Source organism: Elephantulus edwardii, unplaced genomic scaffold, assembly GCF_000299155.1.
Source record: "Elephantulus edwardii isolate Elephantulus edwardi_28Jun2011 unplaced genomic scaffold, EleEdw1.0 scaffold00121, whole genome shotgun sequence".
NCBI lineage: Eukaryota > Metazoa > Chordata > Mammalia > Macroscelidea > Macroscelididae > Elephantulus > Elephantulus edwardii.
Window position 1 is genome coordinate 1205809 of NW_006399871.1, and position 13061 is coordinate 1218869.

Consider the following 13061-nt stretch of genomic DNA (forward strand, 5'->3'; position numbering starts at 1 on the left):
CTCTATGAGGTGGATTGATTCAGTGACTGGGGTAATCGGGATGAGTGTGTCAGAGACAGTGTGACTGGCATAGGACAGAGCAGAGTTTAGGGCTGTTGTACATAGGGTCGTTATGAGTCGCAAGCGACTCGACGGCACATAACAAGAACAACAATTTGGCAAAATGATGATCATTGCTGAAGCTGAGAGATGGGCCCACAGGTTCATCATACTATCCTTTCTCTTTTTTTTTAATTCATGTTTGACATTTTCATCTTCACTTGCTACTCCTGGGAACATCTACCCTACAAAGCTAAAAGATCCCTTAGGAGAGGCCTGCATAACATGCCTATAAGGAAAAGACAGGCCTGCACATGGGTTGCCAAGGCTGGGGTGCAAGAGATGGTTGCCTCTCCAGTTCTCCCCTCTCTCTCTCACTTAGATTAACTAGTACCACACCACGGATCTAAAAAAGAAGACCTAAAAACCAAACCCACCATTATTAGGTCAAGCTCAACTCATAGGGATTCTCCGTAATATTTCCTAGGCTGTAAGTCTTCACATCTTTCTCCATTGGGCAGCTGTTGGATTCACACTGCTGACATTCAGGTCAATAGCCTGACATGTTGCACGCTATGGCACCAGGAGTTCCTAAAAGCAAGTCAGAGCACGCGACATCCAGACCTTCTCTCTGTGAAATCTTTCATCATCAACATTTTCCAAAGACATCTCAACATCTTTTGGCGAGAGCAAAGCATCAGCACCATAAACACAAAGTGAGTCATCTCTTCCCTCAACTCTGAAAAGAGATGGAGGCTACCAAGAAAATGCTGTTGGAATAGGTATCCATCCATCCAGACCTCAGAGAACACACTGCTGGAATATCACTGAGGTCCCTAATCTTTTCCCAGGGCTGGGCTCAGTCATCTGCCCTACTCAGAGCTGCTGCTTTTCTCCTCAAAGGCATATTCCATGCACCACTGTAGTATGACAGAAGAAACATCCAATGCTTTTAGGAGAAGAGTTCCCAAGAGAAAGTCATATTCTCACTGCTCTTCTGAGCAGGCTCTGTAAAGGGGAATTTATTGCATCAGCTCCATGCCCCAATAATAAGGAAACCAAATAGAGCAACATCTCTACAAATTACTGTTACCAGTCAGTTGGGAATAATCCATTGAGCCTACCAGATACAACAGTTCAAAGACTCCTTGAGCCCTGGTTCTCCAAGGGCTCTCAGGACTAGCATCAGTGGCCTCACCAGGAAGAAATGCAAAGTCTCTTGGGCTTCACCCCAATCCTATAGAGTCAGAAAGTCTGCTAAACCCAGCAGTCGGAAAACAGTCTCTGGCACCTAGTTTCATAAACCCTCCAGGGGATTCCAATGTCTGTAACAATTAAGAACCACTAACAGTAAGGAAGGGAGCTCTGCTGGCTTAGTGGCAAGAAGCTGTACTGCAATCTTGAAGGCAAGTGGTTCAAGGCCACCAGCTGCTCAGCGGGAGGAGGGTGGGCAATCTCCTCCAGTGAGATTAACTGCCTCTGAAAACCCACTGAAGGGTCAGCTACAGGTTAGTTCAGACCAGCTCTATATGGTACACAACAATGTTTAGAAATGGAGCTCTAGTGACTTAGTGGCAAGAAGCTGAGCTGTAATCCTGAAGGCACATATTTCTAATCCTACCAGCTGCTCCACAGTTGACTCAACAGTACACAACACCCTGAAGACTTGACAGGACACAACAACCCTCTATAAAAAGTGAGTTTTGGTTGCCTAGTAGTAAGAAGCTATGCTACAATCTCAAAGGCACATGGTTCAAATTCACCAGCTGCTCCATAGGAGAAGGATGGACAGTCTTCTACTGTGTGATTTACTGCTTCTGAAAACCCACTGGAAGGTCAGCGATGAGTCAATTCTGATTCATTGGCACACAATTACAACCTTAGAGAAGGAAGCTGTAGTGGTTTAGTGGTAAGGAATTGTGCTACCAACACAAAGGTTGTGGTGGTGGTGGTGGTGGTAGTGGTGCTTATGTGCCATCGAGTCATAGACGACTCATAGCGACCCTAAAAACGAAAGACCTGAGCTCTGTTCATAGTTTCTCGAGGCAAGCCATTTCGGAAGTGGATGCCACTCCTGCTTCCAAGCTTGTTTTAATCGGGGAGCTCCACCAAACACTGCCCACCATGGGCGACCATTCGCATCTGGCTCATCAGTGTCACAGTGTTCAGCATCACAGCAACCACGAGTTACCTCTCTACAGCAACGCACAGACCAGTGCTATACCACTTAGAAGAATGTTTGACAAAAACAATTTAAACTAGGCCCTCAGACACTAATGGGTTTCTTAATAGGAGGCCTTATCACGTCGCCTCACTTCTCTTAGCGAATCAACATTCGACCCTACCACTTACCAAATCCCAGCCAATAGTTTCTGTAGAACCAGCTCTTGTAGATGACCGTTCAAATCCACCAGATGCTCCATGGGAAAAAGATAAATAATCTCCCCCGTGTGATTTACTCCCTCTGAAAACCCATTAGAGTGTCAGGTAAGGCTCAGTTCTGACTCAATGGCACACACAACAGTCCTATAGATAATTTCTTCCAGATGTAATTTAAATTCTGCTTCCAGTCAGCCTTCTACACAAATGTAGACCACCATGACTCTCCACAGTCACCTTTTGTAGGACGATAACCCACTTCCTTGAAATCATCCTTAATTACCCTTTTTCTCATACCTAACATCCAATTCATCAGAAAATCTTAGAGATGCTGCCTTCAGAGAAATTCAGAATCCAACCACTTCCCACCACTCCGCTAGTGCCCTGAACAAAGCCACCTTCACATCCTAACTGGTCTTCCTGTTTCAGATTGTTACTCATCTGATCAAAATTTACCAATTTCCATCTCATTTGGCGTGAAAGCCAAAGTTATTACCAAAATCAACTGAGCCATTTATTGATCACTTTCTACCTTTTCACTTCACTCATTCTATTCCAGTCACAAATACCTACTTCCTGCCTGTCCTTCCCATCCCCAACCAGATCCCCATTAACATCTGTGCCTGGAATGTCTTCAAGATACCCACAGGGCCCCTTCCTCACCTCTTCAGGTGATGGCCTGCCCAAATGTCAGACAAGTGAAGCCTCATTACATCATTTAAAATAGGTACTCTCGTTTCCTAACACTCCTTAGAGGATTCCATACTTGCTCTGTGTTCCTTCATAGTACTTGCTCTCATCTGACATCCTTTGTGCCTCCTTGTTTATTGTTATCTGTCTCCCCTCAGAAGAATGTGAGCACAATAAAGGCAAGGATCTTGTTTTTTAACCACTGTGTCCTCAGCTCCTAGCACAATGCTTAGCATATAGTAGAGGCTCAAATAATGAATCAATGAATAAACTATTGCTCTGGGACTCTCTACTTTCTTTCCATGAATCCCAGTTCCAGATTGGGATGTCTATTTTCCTCATTTGACTCCTCAATTTCTTGGGAGGGCATCAAGGCACAGAGGATGGATCCAAAAAGTTCCCATCAGGACCTGTGCAGTTCTCATGGATTCAAGCCTAAGATTAGAGACACAGCCTATGTGGTGAGAGGTCTAGAACAAGGTAGGACAGTGTGAGAACTCCCAGAAAGGTGTATGAAGATGTGTGCCTGCCCTTCATCCTTCCAAGCACAATCTGAGGGACAGGCTGAGCCCCTAGCCCTATTTTCTGAGCATCCCTGTCCTCAGGACACTGATAGCTTTAGTCAGGACAGCTTAGGTCTGCCAAGGTCCATATCAGCCACAAGAGCTGGAGATATGAGATCAAGATTGGGGTTGAGGAGGGAGAGCATAAGGAACCTCATGGCACACGGCAGGCACAGTGAGCACCTGCTAAACCTGTGAGCAGATAAGTAGGCAGCGCCAGGGGGCGGAAGTGGAGGGAACGATTAATCTGGCTAAAATCTTTCCTTCTACTGATTAAAAAAAATGAGGACTTGACCAACATACACAACCAATTTGACGCAATTTTAGGATTGATTAAAACTTGGGTTTCTGGCCTTACCCAGGATGCTTCTAGGATACTGAGACTATTCATAGTTTCCAAAGGCACAATATTGCCCTTCCCTCAAATGTCCTACTTCCTCATCCTATTCCCTGCATAAAGCCCTACCCATCCTCTTGCTAAATTTTCCATCTTCTCAGAGCAGGAGGCAGGGAAGTGATGCAGTTCTCCAGCTGTGCTTTGTGCACAGCATTTCAGTTTGCTAAAGTCGGCTGGTTGGCTGTTCTTCCAAATCTCTCATCCTGGGCCTTTGATGCTCCCAAAGGAATAAGTTAATGTTGTAAATGTGTTTTGTAAGCTGTAAAACACCATACAAATATATACTCCACTATTTTAGACTATGACATAATACAACCTCTTCCAATCATACTGTCATTTATCCTACTTCTGCAAGAAAAAGAGAAGGAAGGAATCAACTCTAATGAAGAGGAAGTTGAGGATAAAGATCTAGACAAGTGTCTCTCTCCCAGCAGACTATAAATCCCTCAAGAGCAGAGTCTACTGTGTACTTCTTTTGTTCTTCACTACGTTTTGCCCTATGATAGAGATCCAGTCAGTGACCAGTAAGGTTGTCCTCAGGGCATGGAAAAAATTTCACTTAATAATATTTCTAAGACGAATTGCATTGGGAAAGTGTGCTGTCAGGGACACTTCCACAGTACTGAAGAGCAACGATGTCAGTCTGGAGACTAAGGTGTACCTGATCCAGGCCATAGTCTTTGTAATTACTTTCTATGTGTCAGAAAGCTGGACAATGACTAGGGGTGATAGAAAGAGAATTGATGCCTTTGAGCTGTGGTGCTGAAGATGAGTATTTAATATACCATGGACTTCCAGAAGAACAAACAAGTTTGTCCTGAAGAGGGTGAAACAAGGCTGCTCCTTGAAGGCAAGGATTCTGATTCTGAAGCTTCATCTGACATACTCTGGGCATGTTGCAAGGAGAGAACCATTACTTGGAGGACATCATGCTTGGAAGGGTGGAAATACAGGAAAGAGAGGAAGACTCTCAATGAGATGGATTGACTCAGGAACTGCGGTAATGGAGGTAAGTATGTCAGAGATGATAAGGTTGGCACAGTTCAGAGCTAATGTACATAGGGTCACTATGAGTTGCAAGCAACTCAATGGCACATAACAACAACAACTATGAAATAGAATTTAACTGCAGAAATATCTTAAAACCAATCCCGAGGTTCAATGTGAAGAAGACAAAAATTCTCACCACTGGACCAATCGGTAGCATCAGGAAGGATGGCAAAGAGATTGAGACTGTTCACAGCTTCAGTTTGCTCAGCTCCACGGTCAACACTCTTGGCACCAGTAGCAAGGAAATCAAAAAATGTATTGCGATGGGAAAGTCTGCGGTTAGGGACCTCTCTAAAGTACTCAAGAGCAGTGGTGTCTCTCTGGAGACTAAGGTGCACCTGATACAGGCCATGGTTTTTGCAATTACTTGTTATGCATCAAAGAGTTGGACAATGACTAGGGAGGATCGAAGGAGAATTGACGCCTTTGAGCTGTGGTGCTGGAGAAGAGTATTGAATGTACCATGGACTGCCAAGAAAACAAACAAATTCATCCTAGAGAGGGTTAAACCAGGCTGCTCCTTGGAGGCAAGGATTCTGGGGCTTTGTCTGACATACTTTGGACATGCTGTAAGGAGAGACAGGTCTTTAGGGAGGGACATCATGCTGGGTAGAGTAGAAGGACAGCGCAGGAGGGGAAGACCCTCTATGAGGTGGAATGATTCAGTGACTGGGGTAATCGGGATGGGCGTGTCAGAGGCAATGAGATTGGCACAGTATAGAGCACGGTTTAGGGCTGTTGTACATAGGGTCGCTATGAGTCGCAAACGACTCGACGGCACATAACAACAACAACAACAACAACATTTTAAAAGCACAGATGACCCTCGTTATTGTAATGCACCAAAGTGTCAGTGTGACTATCGGGAAATTTCCCTGCTTCTCTTTCTCCCAAAGCACTCAGATGTCTTAGTAGTTCTCCCAGCATTCATGGCCAGCTTTCCCCTTGAGCCAGTGGCACGGGAGAATTTGGGCTTTCCTGAGCAAAGGGGATAGTCCCAGCTAGGGCAGAGCAAGTTGATCCTTCCATGAGCTCCTGAACAAGTTGCTGAAACTCTTCAATCCCTTTCAAGTATGGAATCAAGTCCCAGAGACAACCTGTACTTCCTCTCAAAGAAAATCTCTTTTTCAGCTGTCCCTGACAGCATCCCCAGCTATTTCCACAATACTCAGACCTTTCCCATCCATTCTGGATTGGATCCTAGAGAGAACCTTGAGTTCTCCTGAAGTTCCAATGTGCTTCCATGTGATCTTCTTGTTAGGAAGAAGTATGGTTACCAGGTAAGGGGTCTTTGCTAAAAGAAGCCTGCCTATACATGCTCCTATACCCATAAAAGCAAACAGCAGGAGGGATAGAGCAGAATATAGCCCTTTGACCAGCCTGAGGGCCCAAGGTACAGCCCAGCTGAGTCTGGGAACATGCTCTCAGTCCCATTCCACAAGCATAACTGACAAGGACCTAAAGTATACCAAGGAGAAACAGACACACACTGGAAGCCCAATTTGCAAGGATGAAAGTACAGGAGAAAAAGCACCATAATCCCATTCCCTCTACCACAGGCAGGATCCCAATTCATTCCTCTGCTACAGCTTCCATCATTGCACTGATAAAAGGAGATGGCCAGACACTGCAACAATGGAATCAGAGCCAGTCTTGAAAACGCAGTATCAACAACAGCAAAGCATGCCCCAGCTAAGAGGCCTGAGACAGAAGCCCCCAGGGAGCCTTCCTCGTTAAAGTAACGCTCAACCCTTGCACTTACACCCCCCCTCTCTTTTTCTCATTGCTGTCAGATTGAATAACCTCATAATCGAACCTGAACTGAGTTTCTGAGGCAATAAATTGCATGGAATGAGACTGTCAATCTTTCATGAAGCCACTGGTGGATTTGAACTGCCAGACAGGCAAGACCTTTAGGTGAGCAGTGCAACTTTTTATGGACTATACCATCAGAACTCTACAATCCTTGCTGCAGGGATTCAAATCTCAGGCCTATTTATCATTTAAAAAACAACTTCTTAGGCAGGAATAACAGTAAGAATAGACAAGGCCGACAGGAGCTGCACGGCCAAACAGGTAGAATGAGGAAATCACCTAGTGTGTAAAACACTTAGCAGAGTGTCTATAATGAAGCAGGTGTCCAGTAATGGTACTGATAACTACTACAGTTTTGCCAACCTATCTCCACAGTCAGCCACAGGCTCCAAGAAGACGTCTCTCAAGTAGCTCGCATACTCACTATGCTCATTACCAACATGAGCAAAGTATCTCAATGAGACATGCAGAACCTGGGGAAGAGAGAGGATTCACTGAAACCCTCACTCAAATCGTATCTTCCAGGAGTATTTTACTCACTTAAACAGGGAAAGCTCCAAACTGGAGTGAAAAGGGATGGCTCAGATAACCCTGAAACTACCCTTACTAACCTCAGAATAAATCTACTCAGAAGGAGGAAGGTGATACAGTACGTTTTCCTTGGGTTCCCCAAAAAAGTCAAAAGCCTGTGTCTACAGTCAATGAACACCCAACTCCCCCAGGTCTGAAATACTCCGCAAAACCATCTTTAAAAAGCTGGAGTTTCTTTGCCAGAACAATGGGGTTTGAATCAGGACAGCCTAGGTACAATCCTCATTTTACAGGAAAGATATGGGAGAGAGGAATGTCTGAAATGACACCACAGGAATGTCATCAACATAACCTGGAATATGAGAAAGCACAGAGCAAATGGCACAGTCAGATGTCAACTACAAGAGGAAGAAAGGCAAAAGAAATGTCTAGATTTTTAAAAGCTAAACAGATGTATTAGACAAATGCAATTTATATACCACAATTCAAATAAACCAACCATAAAAATAAATCTGTAACAATCAGAAGTATAGAACCCCAACTGACACTGTTAAGTTGTAATTATGGTGCTGTTTTACGTTTACAGAATTTTTTTTTTTAATAGAGGGAGCTCTGGTGGCTTAGTGGTAAGGAGTTGCTCTGCCAACCCAAAAGCACCTGGTTCAAATCTCTTAGTTGCTCCACAGGAGGAAGATGGGCAACTCTTCCCATGGGCTTTACTGCCTCTGAAAACCCACTGGACTGACTCAATGGGACACAACAAGAAGTCTTTGGTTTGACGGCGCAAGTCTTTACCCAGTAGGCCAGCAGAGCTCCCTCTTTCGTGCGGGTAGGGATGTGCAGGTCAGATGAAACTTGAGTCACCATGATTTAATGACTGTGACTAGGCAATGGAAGTCTGTGAGTTTTTTTAACATATTCTCTCTACTTTCACTTCCATTTGAAATTTTCCATAACAATTTTTTAAGTTAGCTTTTCTCATTCTAGCCAATACTTAGGATAATACATTATAACTTTTTTTTTTAAATCAACAGCATCTTAATACCCTTACTTACTTAAATGCCAGAAATGGCTAGATCATCAAAACTGTCCCTTTCTCTGGCAAGAAATGAAAACTTGTTTGTCTCCTCTGAGTGAAATTTTTACATCATCACCATTTGGATGTGAAGCCACTTTTCTATGTATTTCATGGCATACTGTTCATAAAAATTCAGCCACTGGGGTCAAACAAAACATCTAAATTAGAAAAGACCATTATTTCCAATGTGGTGATAATTTCCTTTTTCTTAACTAATTATTTAACATATCCTATACCATGGACTGCTAGGAAAACAAACAGATTCATCCTGGAAAGGGTTAAACTGGGTGGCTCCTTGGAGGCAAGGATTCTGAGGCTCCGTCTAACATACTTTGGACATGTTGTGAGGAGAGACTGGTCCCTGGAGAAGGACATCATGCTTGGGAGGGTGGAGGGACGGGGCAGGAGGGGAAGGGCCTCTATGAGGTGGATTGATTCAGTGACTGGGATAATCGGGATGTGAGTGTCAAAGACAGTGCGAATGGCACAGGACAGCAGAGTTTAGGGCTGTTGTACATAGGGACGCTATGAGTTGCAAGCGACTCAACAGCACATAACAACAACAACAACAACATACCTGACAGATCCATTCTGATAAAAAAACTCTGTGTGTGGTTCTTAGGGAAACCTCCCCCATCTTGCTGTACATTATCAGGTTCCTTGTACTCTCAGCTGTCTTTGGCTCAATGGATCTCAGCAGTGTATAGACTGACAATGTGTGAAAGGTGACCTCAGTGCTGATCATGAGTTGGGATGGATGAGGGAAGAGAGGTGCCTCATCTGACTCTGCCCCACTCTCTTTAGCCTCATGCTCCCAGGTCCCGTCCTCGTTACAGCAGCCCTGCCCATATGGACTACTCTCTTCGTGCTATTTCTCCCACTCTGTACGTCTCTCATAAAGCTCACTGCTGACACGTCAGGATCAACTCCTAGGTGATCCTCCAGTAGGCTTTCAGAGGCTGTGAATCACACGAGAGAACTCTCACCCAACCATTTTTCCAGAATGGTATGGGCTTCTCCCTCTCCTGAATTATAGTTCTGCATCTTCTGTCTTCTCATGTGACAATTCCTCTATAAGCACCACCTACTTGATACTCATCAGGCACCTAGCTGTTGAGAGTTTCTCCCAGGAATCCTCCATAATTTGGCCCGTTTAGAACCGTCTCACCAGTCAGATTGTGAGGTGTTTGAGGACAAGGGGCATTACATATTCTTCAAGGCCCTCCACACAAAGGCCAGTCCAGAGTTTGCTCTTGACAGGTGGTAAATACCCTTTAGTTAGCTGACTGAAGATAAATGTGCAAATGACAAGATGTGTGCAGCGGGGAAACGTGTGTGGGTCTGCTGAGCTGATGCGGACCTAAGGAGTCTGCCACCGAACAACATGTTCCTTTGTACAATTTTTCAAAGGAACTTTCTGAGGATAATGATCAAATTCTGTCCTGGTTTGGGGGTATGCCACAAATGTTGTTGTTGTTGCTGTTGTTGTGTACCATCGAGTCAGAATTGACTCATAGCTGACCCTTGGGTGGGTTTTCAGAGGCAGTTAATCACATGGGAGGAGGATGCCCATCCTTCTCCTGCAAAGCAGCTGGTGGCCTCAAACTGCGTGCCTTCAGGATTGGAGCACAGTTTCCTACCCCTAGGCCACCAGAGCTCCCTGCCACGAATGTATATATGGATAAAAATTCCATCAAATTTTGCACCTAACTAAATGTACATTAGACATTTCTCTCACACACTGTTTTGAGTCAGAACCGACTCATAGTTGAAGGTATCGTGGGTTTCTGAAGCTGTAAATTTCCTGGGAGGAAATCTACCAGTCTCTGGTGGACTCAAACCACCAGGGAAATGTAGAGTTTTGGGGTAAGCAGAGCAGCTCTTTATAGACTATGCTACTGGACTTTCCAAACCTCTCAACAAACCCTTCATGCTGCCGTAAAAAATAGGTGAACGAATGAATAAATAAATGAAAGCCATCCCTCCTCCAGGATTCAACCTACTTAGGGCACACAGCTTGGAGAGCAGAGCCTGGAAGATAATTCAGCCCTCCTCCAATCTGACACAGCCTACATAACGGTACCTGGAGACTCTGAGATGAAAAGCCTTGTTTTGAGGGGCTTTCTGATGCTCTCATCTCCATTCCCACCAACTGGTGAAAGGCAGCACTAAGGGTGTGGCACAGCTGCTGCTCATGGGATCTGAATCAAGCTCTTCAGCGGCAAATGATGAAGCGGCTCCCTAGAGAGTCCAAATCCACTCAGCATGAAGGTTAGAACTTCTGCCTGGGGTGTCAAGGGTTATTATTGCAACAGGAAACATCCAGAATCTAACTCCCTTAGAACCTCAGTTCTGTTCCCCTTCTAGGTTTAATACAATAAACTTTCTTTTACCTGGGACTTTACCTCTTACAGGTTTCTGATTGCCCCAGAATTCACAAGATTGCTTGAAACAAACGTGACCCTTTGCCGGTGATTTTTTTTTCCCCACTGAATGCCCAGAAGAAGCACATACCACAAGGCATTTTATCCATCAATGGGCCAATCTGTTCAGCAGCATCTCAGAACAGAACATGCTAAATTTGGCATCAGGTACCTGAGATGCTCTGGTGGGAGGAAGTAGAAGCTATTCTGATGCTCAAAGAGAGAAAGACCACGGAGGTGCTGCTCAGCTGAGGTGGTTTAACAAGCTAAACAGTAATTGAAAAAGTAAACTCCACCTCCGAAGGGTCCTCAGTCCTGACAAAAGATTAGTTCATCCCTCACTCCCCCAGAACCAGACAGTCATAGGACTTTAGCATCACACGTTGATGTGCAAAGCTTTTTCATAACCAGGCAAGAGGCTCTGTGACCGCTCAGCAAGATCCCATGGTGTCCCTCATCCACAGCAGTTTGTGGGTCTGCCCTGTGGCAATCATAGATGGGGTAGGAAATAAACACGAAAAGGGACTATGAGCAGTAGACACCAGCCTTCTTCCTGTTCCTCTGAGCTGCCCATATCTCTCTCAAATTTTATATGCTTGATTCTGTAACATCAGATAAACCAGCAGCAAAGGAGCCTGTTTGATTACAAAAAGAGAAATGTGAAAATTCTCATACAGAGAACTCCTGATACAGAAGTGTTTTTCCATTCATTGCCTTTGGAAGGAAAACACTAAAGCCTTGGTGAGCTTCCCTCACACTAAAACTCAAACAGCAGCTCAACATGCAGCAAAATAGACAGTGCTTGCAGTACTAAGAGCTGTGTGTTACCAACTGCATTACTGTAATAGATAATGTAAAATGGGCAGATCCCACTTCTAAAAAGGATGCTCACGGGCCAGCCTGTCTGCGGCAGGTTTCACTTGACTAAGAGCTCTTTATTACTGTTAATTGTCTAAGAAATGCCTTCTGAAGAAAGAAGTGCATGAGAGACACATTTGGGCAGCTAAAGGGGGGAAAATTATCATCTGTCGATAGCTATGTTCTCTCACACAGTAAAATCAAGACAGTCAGAAGCACCACCCCATTTCCAATACTCCCCAGGCTTATTTTGTGTAAAGATAATGACTTCCATTTTATTCTGATATCTCTTGGTAGCTTTTCTGAATTTTCAGGCTACTGATTTATTATATATTGGCATTACCCTCCACTGCACTCATTGCCATTTGATTGTTTTGCAGGATGGATCTCTGTTAGCATACATTTTAAACAAGCTTGCTGCATAGTATTTGATCAGATGTGTTCTGTTTAAGACATTCCATATGAGCTTCCGCTTTCCACTGGATTGAAGTGGTAGCCTAAGTCATGAGGCAACAAAACCAGGTTGATGCCAGATTATTCAATAGCGTTTTTGCTTCACCCCAAAGCATTCCATTAAGCCTTGGTGAATGTGTACAATGCTGTTTTTATTGTTGGGTCTAAGTAAGTACCTTTTGATACCTAGTGGGCATTTCTCCTTCTTGTAAAGATGATCCTAGCTACTAAAATGCCCAAAGAAAGCGCATGACCAAGTTTATGGTTCAACTATTTCCATATCTCTCTTTCCTAGCAGTGACACTTATCTTCCCTGACAGCCACTCCCATTGTGCTCTTTTCTTGGCCCAACACAATGGACACATGCAAACCCCAGCAGACAGGGAGGACGTTTTCCATCCCACTGCTCCCCAGTGCTGAGAGACCAGGCTGAGGTTACATAAGCCCCTCCTGAGCGGTTTGGTCCAGGCGTTGGGGGGACGAAAATTTGGGGTTCGTGACGAAGTCACGGTCTGCAGGCCTCGACTGACCCAGCGCTTGCCATCCTGCCTTGTCAAGGTGGGGAGGCTGGAAAGGGAGGACTTGCTTCCCGCGACCACCTTGCTCACACCAACCAGTCAGGGAGGGTTCAAAGTGCAGCTGGACGTCAGATATCGCAGTCCACACTAGATGATGGGGATGTGGGCCCTCACCTCACGCTGCAGCTCCCCGCCCCCGGGGCATCAGGACCTGCACTCACCTGCCCGGGCCATGGCCTGGGCCAGGACCTGGACCCAGGGGTCCCG

At 44.9% G+C, this 13061-nt stretch overlaps 1 protein-coding gene across 1 annotated transcript in view; it reads right to left on the reverse strand.

Moving 5' to 3' along the window:
* BSN (bassoon presynaptic cytomatrix protein) overlaps positions 1-13061 on the reverse strand; it is a 105207-nt gene that overhangs the window by 91488 nt on the left and 658 nt on the right. The window lies entirely within an intron of this gene.